The sequence below is a fragment of the Rutidosis leptorrhynchoides genome, chromosome 11 (genome assembly GCF_046630445.1).
Source record: "Rutidosis leptorrhynchoides isolate AG116_Rl617_1_P2 chromosome 11, CSIRO_AGI_Rlap_v1, whole genome shotgun sequence".
Classification (NCBI taxonomy): Eukaryota; Viridiplantae; Streptophyta; class Magnoliopsida; order Asterales; family Asteraceae; genus Rutidosis; species Rutidosis leptorrhynchoides.
Window position 1 is genome coordinate 379,818,183 of NC_092343.1, and position 8,744 is coordinate 379,826,926.

An 8,744-nucleotide genomic window follows, 5' to 3' on the forward strand; every position below is an offset into this window, starting at 1 on the left:
AAAAAACTCGTAATTAAAGTGTAATACCTAAATATCAAGAAAACTAAAAAACACTAACCTTAACACAAATTGAAAACCATCTAAATTCACCATAGACACAAACTAATGAGTGCAAAAAGTAAAAAGAGAATGAACACTATCAACTTAAAAATCAATTAAACCTGAATACACATTCAACAAATTACGATGCTGTTAATGCTACCGGCGATAGCCGCACCGGCAACCATAAACGCCACCTCCAACGACACCGCAATGAAATCAAACCATCAGCAAACATTCAACTATCACATCGCAAGTACCAGATTGTCAGCTACGATTATGATGCCGTTTATGCAACTGGCGACAGCGGCACCGACAACCATAACATCACCTCCAACGGCACCGAAAGAAAATCAAGCTTTAGGGTTAAATCGTGACCACCGCGATACGAACGATAAACCACATGATTATGATTATCTGGCTGTTTAACAACGAAACCCCAAAAATCCAGGGTTAATTCGCAAGTATCGTAAATGAATTGAAAAAACTTTAGATTCCAAGAAGAATCGCACACAGGAGTGCAGAGAGGGGGAGGAAACGTTTTTTTTTTTTTTTTTTTTTTTTTTTTTTTTTTAACATAGGTCCAGATGTCGTTTTGACCAAATTTTGGGATGTCGTTTTGACCAAATTTTGGCCGGGGTTTGGGCCTAAACGACCAAATTCTGCTTTTTTTTTTTTTTTTTTTTTTTAACATAGGTCCAGATGTCGTTTTGACCAAATTTTGGGATGTCGTTTTGACCAAATTTTGGCCGGGGTTTGGGCCTAAACGACCAAATTCTGTGCAACTAATAGTTTTTAAAAAATAGTTTTTTTAATAGTTTTTTATTTTTTTTATATTTTTTTGACCAAATTTTAGCCGGGGTTTGGGCCTAAACGACCAAATTCTGCGCAACTAATAGTTTTTTTGTTTTTTTTTAATATAGGCCACCAAGATGTCGTTTTGACCAAATTTTGGTCGGGTTTGGGCCTAAACGACCAAATTCTGCGCAACTAATAGTTTTTTGTTTTTTTTTTAATATAGGCCACCAGATGTCGTTTTGATCAAATTTTGGCCGGGGTTTGGGCCTAAACGATCAAATTCTGACCAAATTTTGGCCGGGGTTTGGGCTAAACGACCAAATTCTCCGCGACTAATAGTATATAGGAATAAAATAATAATAATAATAATAATAATAATAATAAAATGAATATGAGCCACTACTTAACAAAATTCAAAAAATTCCCCTTATATATTTTTCTCGTAACTATTTTTTTCAGATGATTTGGATGGCTATGTTATTCATGTAAGAACGTTTTTATTGTAAGTTTTGATAATAAACAATGACGAATATATTATTGTAAGTTTTGATAATAAACAATGACGAATATAAATTATCCAAATCATCTAAAAAGCCGATTACGAGGAAAAAAGGGAGAAACTGTTTTCATATATAATATGTTTATATTTATATAAACAGTTTTCATAACTCTTGACTTTAGTAAATATTGCAAACAAAATCCATTTCTCAACCAAAAAATACATGAACTGCTTCACAAATAAAATGGAAGTTTAGTCATAGTTTAGCCACAAGGATTGATAATGTAACAAGTTTAAATTGAAAATCTTTATTTTTTACTTCAATATTAGTGGCTTTTCAAGGAAAAAAAATAAAATAAAATAAAAATCGTTATGCTTTATGAAAACTTTAATGCATTCTTAAAATCTTCGTTGCTTGTCCATGAGGACACCTACAAGATCCACAAAATATAACACTTTTAAGTAGGAATGATAGGATTTTATTTTGTACAACATGTATGTTTGGTAAAATTAATAGCTAGTAGCTGATAGCATTTCTAATGTATTTATGTGTTTGACAGAATAGTACTTGAAAAATAGAAACTCATGTCAAATCCTTCTGCTACTATTGATTCAATTCCAAAGATGAGGGAAATGTTACCCGGAATCGCTACTATCCACTAGTTGTAAAGAAAAGGACAAGACCATCTTTCGTACATTGCTACTGGTAAAAGTTTTAAGCTCTTTTAATCAAGCATAGTTTTTTATTAGATAAGAGTCCTTTCATAAAAGTTAGAAACTAAAAACTCTTAAAAGTTAAAAAAAAAAAAAAAAAAAAAAAATCTTCTTACCAAACATACCCGACCTACAAAGTTGCTAGCCCCCTAAACATAACTTAAATATCAGCCAGACATGTAAAGTCCCTTGGTCTACTTATATTACCATTTGTATCATCATTATCTAAGATTTAATAGATTACAAACTAATGGTCACGGATTAATCCACTTAGACCGCAGTAAAAATATTCGCCTTAACTCGAAAAGAGAAAACCTCATCACAAAAAATTTGTTTTATGATCAACAAAAGGGTATCAAGTGACACCGTAACACGTATGATGGTTGAAGTGTATGATAGTATTTACCTCATTAACATGATGATTTAAATGATTTTCAATTTTTTCCATGATCTTATTGTCCTTTCACCACACAGCAAGTTAAATACAGCACCTGTTATATTATATAGAAGTTAGTAAGGATAAAATGTAAATTTAAAATTTTAATAACTAAACTAAAAGTGTAAATGATGGATGAAAAAGTATTACCTTGCGACCAAACCGTAGGGCTGTGTACCATTTGGTTTCAAACCGAATAAACCGAATATCGAATCGAATTCAATTAAAAAAAACCAAACCAAATTTTTTAAAAGGTTTTCGGATCGATCGAAACCGAAATCGAATTCGTAATTTGGTTTTTGGTTTGATTTTTGGTTTTGAAAATTTTAAATTTGGTTAACCGAAAACCGAATTAAAAATCGAATTCAAATTAATAACATATTAAAACATATTTATAATTATATATTTATATATTAGTGTTATATTTGATGTATTATTACATTTTTATTAAAAAATAAAAATGTTATATATCCTGTATACTTAAATTAATTCGACAACCGTTATTCATAATTTATATGCAAGTTTATGTTGGTTATGATTTTTATTTTTAGTGACTTTTGGTTTTAACCGAAACCAAATCGAAATCTGAAACAACCCAACCCGTATTTCATACGATAAATTTTTTTTTCTTTTATATAATACACATTTATGCGCCAATTAAATATGTAAACCATTCCACAAGTTTCATTTAAACGTACATCAATTTCAATGTTTACAAAAGGCACGAAAGCCATTAATTAAGTTTAATATAACTTTGACCCACTACAAGGATAGTTTATAATCCAAACGACCCTCGAGCATGGTTTGGGGCTAAAGTACCTAAAACGTTAGGCCAACTTCAAAAGCTAACACCAAAAGCACCCCCGACAACATAAGCGGGAGACCACTAGTCCAAACGTATGCCCTTACCCTTGTCCAAGCCGGAACCTATAAAAATGGTAAACAACGAGAGGGTAAGCAAGGCTTAGTGAGTGCAACAATTATACATACATATATATAACCTATCCATTTGCAATCACAATACCAAATACCTCATACGAACTTGTAACTCAAATAGCATGTCAACATACCCGTAACACTAACAAGTCGTACATTATCACACCACTTCATTAGCATATACTCAACTCAATATATATTATATGCTAAACAAAACAACAATCTCAATATGGTTAACCAATAACGCTATGGTGCTACCGGCTCGTGGTTCACACCATGCGCTTTTAAGTCATACTCGTTTATAGTGCTACCGGCTCGTGGTTCACACTCGATGCTACCGGCTCGTGATTCACATCTTATTTTATAGTGCTACCGGCTCGTGGTTCACACTCGATGCTACCGGCTCGTGGTTCACACCCTATCCCACACATGTTATGGCACTACCGGCACGTGGTTCATACCATAACATTCACAAATAAACACGCCATATACATGAACGCATAATTATTCCACTCACCTTGTCACAAGGATGATGATTTAGCGCTTCCGAGCTTCAACGCAATGTACCTAAATCATTAAGTGCACATTCAATTTCACAACTAGTGGGATTAACCACAATACTCCCACTTGAGCATTTAATGACCCAATTTGCATTAAATGACTCAACTACTCACAACCGCCCATAAATGGCCAAGACTCGACTTTAATCACTAAGACTAGTGAATTAAAGTCTATTAACTTCAATTAACACAAAACTTAGGGTAATCCATACCCATTTCATCTAATTGGGTCAACTATTACATTTTGACCCATTTTAAATTTACTTAGACTCGCAATCAAGTCAGACTTACCCATTGACACTTCTTTCATAAATCTTAAAGTGCATTAGTGACTAACAACACCAATTGACACTTACAACCTCAAATCACAAGACCAAAACCCTAGATTGTGGCTATTAGGGTTTCATTACAACAACATAACCCAAACTCACCCATTTTACCCTCAAATGGGTCATACAAATCTCTAGTAACCAAAACCCTAGCCATTAACCAATTAAAACTTAAATCATAAGGTTAGAACTTACCGAGACTACCAACGCGTAGCTAGAGACACAAGGAACAACTTTAATTCTTGCTCCAAAGATCAACCCTCAATCCTTCACTCTCAAATCTCACTTTTAATCCAAATGGATTTTAAGTTTTGGGAGAGAAATTAGAAAGAAAAGAGAAAAGAAATTAAATGAAATGGATAAGTGGTTGGGATTTAATGCTCCCATCAGATTTATACGCTAAATTACCACTTTGCCCCTTAAAGTCATTTAATTTGAGCTAAAACCGGAATCTGTCCAGCAGATTTGCCGCGGCGTGGCCCAAATGTCGCGGCGCGACGTATCGAAGGAAAAACAACCCCTTTTAACCCAACTTCTGATCCAGATTTGCTTGATATGCCGCGGCGCGGACCCAATTGTCGCGGCGCGGCCTAAGGCTGTATCTGAACAGCTCGACCATCTTAAACAATTTTCGATTTTATTTAATTTGTTCATTCCAAACCCGCTTCCTATATTCACCTAGCCTTCAACAATAGTCTCACAAGACTTAACGCTAACCAAACCCATGTTTAAACTTATACATGCACACATTATCAAGTATACATATATGTATATATATATATCTACGCATATATTCATACATTTACGCATAAACTAACGAGTTATAAACGTACAAATGATTAAGTAAGTACCTTTCAATACGTACGGGAAAACGGGATGTTACAACTCTCCCCCACTTGAATCGGAGCGCGTCCTCGCGATCCAAGCCGCATGACAAGAAGGAAGATAAACCAACACAAACTCTTCGGGCTCCCAAGTAAACTCGGAACCCTTACTACGACACCATTGAACTTTAAAAGTCCTAACCTCTTTATGTCTCAACCTTTTGACCTTCTCATCAAGTATGGCAATCGGTTTCTCGATATACTCTAACTTATTATTTAGCTCAATCTCGTCTAATGGCACCCAAGATGATTCATCCGCAAGACACTTACGGAAGTGGGAAACATGAAATGTATTATGGATCCCCGCAAGCTCTTCGGGTAATTCCAAACGATGCGAAACTTCACCAACACGAGCTAAAACCTTGAATGGCCCAATAAACCGAGGAGCTAACTTTCCCCGTTTTCGAAACCGAATAACACCTTTCCATGGCGAAACTTTAAGCATCACCATGTCACCTTCTTGAAATTCGATCGTTCGTCTACGCTTGTCGGCATACGACTTTTGCTTATCTTGAGCCTTTTTCAAATGTTCTCGAATCATAACAACTTTGCTATTTGTCTCTAAGACCAAATCGGTACTCCCGATTTCCTTTTGTCCTACTTCACCCAAACAAATCGGGGTTCGACATCTACGCCCATAAAGCATCTCATATGGTGGCATCCCAATACTAGTATGGTAACTATTATTGTACGAGAATTCCACCAAAGGCAAATGCTCATCCCAACTACCACCGAAATCAATAATGCACGCTCGTAACATATCTTCCAAAGTTTGATTCGTACGTTCGGTTTGACCGTCCGTTTGAGGATGATACGCCGTGCTTAATTTCAATTGCGTACCCATATCTTCATGAAACTTTTCCCAAAACCGAGATGTAAAACGTGTATCTCGATCCAAAATAATAGATATAGGAACCCCATGTCGAGAGATTACTTCCTTGATAAACAACTTAGCCAAGGTCTCCGACGATATCGCTTCCTTAATGGGAAGAAACAAAGCACTCTTCGTCAGTCGATCAACTATAACCCAAATCGAATAAAATTTGGTTCTCGCCGTTTTAGGTAACTTTGTGATGAAATCCATGGTAATGTGCTCCCATTTCCATTTCGGGATTTCTAACGGTTGTAACTTACCATACGGCTTTTGGTGCTCGGCCTTAACTTGCAAACACGTGACGCATTGCTCAACATACTTCACAACATCACGTTTCATGCCCGGCCACCAATAATCTTTCCTTAAATCGAGATACATTTTCGTTGCGCCCGGATGAATGGAATACTTTGACGTATGTGCTTCATCAAGTAGCACTTGTCGATAATCTCCCATCTTAGGCACCCACACTCTTCCTTGAAAAGACAACAAACCACGCGAACCCATTGTAATGAATTCCGATTGCCCCACAATTCGTTCCGCATGTTTGTTGTGAACGTAAGCCTCTATTTGAATCACACCAAGCTTTTCAAGAAAATAGTTAGTAATAATCATACGTAACAATCCCAATCGTAACGCCGGGTGGTGACTCTTTCGACTTAACGCATCCGCGACCACATTAGCCTTGCCCGGATGATAAAGTATTTCACAATCATAATCCTTCACCACATCCATCCACCTACGTTGACGATAATTCAAATCTCGTTGATTAAAGAGATGTTTCAAACTCTTATGATCCGAATAAATCGTACTCTTGACACCATACAAGTAATGGCGCCAAATTTTCAACGCATGCACAACCGCCGCCAACTCAAGATCATGAGTCGGATATCTCGTTTCGTGTTCCTTTAATTTTCGAGAGGCATAAGCGATGACTTTACCTCTTTGCATTAGAACACACCCGAGTCCATTTAACGAAGCATCACAATAAACCGTCATGTCTTCCACTCCTTCCGGTAACAGTAACACTGGAGCTTGACACAACTTCTCTTTTAGCAATTGAAAAGCAATTTCTTGCTCGTCCTCCCAAATAAATCTCGCGTTCTTCCTCGTCAACTTTGTCAATGAAGAAGCGATCTTAGAAAAGTCTTGGATAAACCGACGATAATAACCGTCCAATCCGAGAAAACTTCGGACCTCCGTAGGCGTAGTCGGTTGTCTCCAACTCTTCACCGTCTCTATCTTCCCCGGATCCACTTGAATACCCTCCTTGTTCACAATATGACCAAGGAATTGAACTTTCCTTAGCCAAAATTCACATTTGGAGAACTTAGCATACAACTTCTCCTTTCGTAACGTCTTCAATACTTCACGCAAATGACGTTCATGTTCGTTCATACTCTTTGAATAAACAAGTATGTCGTCAATGAACACAATTACAGACTTGTCCAACATAGGTTAGCACACTCGGTTCATAAGATCCATGAATGCCGCCGGTGCATTCGTAAGACCAAAAGGCATTACTACAAACTCAAAATGCCCATAACGCGTTCAAAAAGCCGTTTTCTCAATATCTTCCTCACGGACCCGCATTTGGTGATAGCCGGAACGTAGGTCGATCTTAGAGAAATACGTCGCACCTTGGAGTTGGTCAAACAAATCGTCAATCCGAGGCAATGGATAACGATTCTTGATCGTCACCTTATTCAACTCCCGGTAATCGATGCACATCCGCATGCTACCATCCTTCTTCTTCACAAATAAAATCGGAGTGCCCCATGGCGAAGCACTCGGTCGAATAAAACCCTTCTCGAGCAACTCTTGGGTTTGATTTAACAACTCTTGCATTTCCGTTGGTGCTAAACGATAAGGAGTTTTAGCAATGGGAGTAGCTCCCGGAACCAACTCAATGCGAAATTCAACTTGTCTTTCCGCCGGAACACCCGGTAACTCGTCCGAAAAAACGTCTTCGAATTCACTAATCACTGGAATTTTACGAATAGGTGGTGGCTCATCACGAGTATCAACAACATGGGCAAGAAAAGCCAAGCCACCACTAACAAGGAAACGACGTGCCCGTGCAAAAGAACATATCGGCACAAGTCTTCTTCGTCTATCGCCATGAATAATCAACTCTCCCCCACTTGGGGTCTTCACACGTATAAACTTTTCATGGCATGTAATATCTTCTCTATTTCGATCGAGCCAATCCATACCAACAACGATATCAAAATCGCCCAAAGTCATAGGGATGAGATCAATTTTAAAGTTTTCGGCACCAAAAACGACATCACAATTCTTACACACATCAACCACTAGCACCGTCTTGCCGTCCGCTATTTCGACTTCTACCAGACGACTTAACTTAGCTAACGTTTTATCAAGTTTAGGCACAAATTTTGGAGACACAAATGACAAATTTGCACCGCTATCAAATAAAATCCTTGCCGGATTAGAGTTAACCATAAAAGTACATGAGACTACTTCGTTTGATTGTTTGGCTTCGTCATTGGTCATCAAATAGTTGCGACCCCTAGCCGTACCCGCCTCTTTCTCTATCCGCTTAACGTTATCATTATTCAAATCGGGACATTCCGGCCTCTTGTGCCCCTCTTTACCACAATTAAAGCAAGTGACTTTGGTCGACGCCTTGGTGCAATCACGGGCCATGTGTTCTC